The sequence below is a fragment of the Cebus imitator genome, unplaced genomic scaffold (genome assembly GCF_001604975.1).
Source record: "Cebus imitator isolate Cc_AM_T3 unplaced genomic scaffold, Cebus_imitator-1.0 Scaffold167, whole genome shotgun sequence".
In the NCBI taxonomy this organism is placed as follows: Eukaryota; Metazoa; Chordata; class Mammalia; order Primates; family Cebidae; genus Cebus; species Cebus imitator.
In genome coordinates this window covers 4,440,544-4,442,214 of record NW_016107482.1, presented here as the reverse complement: position 1 = coordinate 4,442,214, position 1,671 = coordinate 4,440,544, and positions in this window count along the sequence as shown.

Genomic DNA, 1,671 nt, shown 5'->3' with positions numbered 1-1,671 from the left:
AAATCCAGGAACTGGTTTTTTGAAAAGATCAACAAAATAGACAAAACACTAGCCAGATTAATAAAAAAGAAAAGAGAGCAGAATCAAATAGATGCAATAAAAAATGATAAAGGGGATATCACCAGTGACTCCACAGAAATACAAATTACAACCAAAGATTACTCCAGAGAACTCTATGCACATAAACCAGTAAGCCTGGAAGAAATGGATAAATTCCTGGACACTCCTACCATCCCAGCCCTAAACCAGGAAGAAGTTGAAAACTTGAACAGACCAATAACAAGTGCTGAAGTTGAGGCAGCAATTAATAGCCTACCAACCAAAAAAAGTCCAGATCCAGACGGATTCGCAGCTGAATTATACTGGCTGTACAAAGAGGAGCTGGTACCATTTCTTCTAAAACTATTTCAAACAATACAAAAAGAGGGAATCCTTCCCAAATCATTTTATGAGAACAACATCATCCTGATACCAAACCCTGGCAGAGACTCAACAAAAAAAGAAAACATCAGGCCAATATCCGTGATGAACATAGAAGCAAAAATCTTCAATTAAATACTGGCAAACCAACTGCAACAGCACATCAAAAAGCTTATCCATCAGGATCAAGTAGCCTTCATCCTGGGGATGCAAGGCTGGTTCAACATACTTAAGTCTATAAACATAATCCACCGCATAAACAGAACCAAATACAAAAACCACATGATTATCTCAACAGATGCAAGGAAAGCCTTCAATAAAATCCAACAGCCCTTTATGCTAAAAACTCTCAATACACTAGGCATCAAAGGAACATATCTCAAAATAATAAAAGCTATTTACCACAAACCTACAGCCAATATCATACTGAATGGGCAAAAACTGAAAGCATTCCCTTTGAAATCTGGTACTTCACAGGGACACCCTCTGTCACCATTCCTATTCAATATAGTATTGGAAGTTCTAGCCAGAGCAATTAGGCAAGGAAAAGAAAATAAAATAAAGGGTATTCAATTCAGAAAAAAGGAAGTCAAATTGTCTCTATCTGCAGATGACATGATTGCATATTTAGAAGACCCTATCATCTCAGCCCAAAATCTCCTGAAACTGATAAGCAACTTCTGCAAAGTCTCGGGCTACAAAATCAATGTGCAGAAATCACAAGCATTTCTATACAACAATAACAGGCTAACAGAGAGCCAAGTCATGAGCAAACTCCCATTCACAATTGCTACAAAGAAAATAAAATATCCAGGAATACAAGTAACAAACGATGCAAAGGACCTCTTCAAGGAGAACTACAAACCACTGATGAAGGAAATAAGAGAGGACACAAACTAATGGAGAAATATTCTATGCTCATGGTTAGGAAGAATCAACATCGTGAAAATGGTCATACTGCCCAAAGTAATTTATAGATTCAATGCTATCCCCATAAAGCTACCTATGGCCTTCTTCACAGAACTGGAAAAAAACACCTTAAACTTCATATGGAACCAAAAGAGAGGTTGCATAGCCAAGACAATTCTAAGCAAAAAGAACAAAGCTGGAGGCATCATGCTACCTGATTTCAAACTATGCTACAAGGCTACAGTAATCAAAACAGCATGGTACTGGTACCAAAACAGAGATATAGACGAATTGAACAGAACAGAGGCCTTGGAGGCAACACCACACATCTACAACCATCTG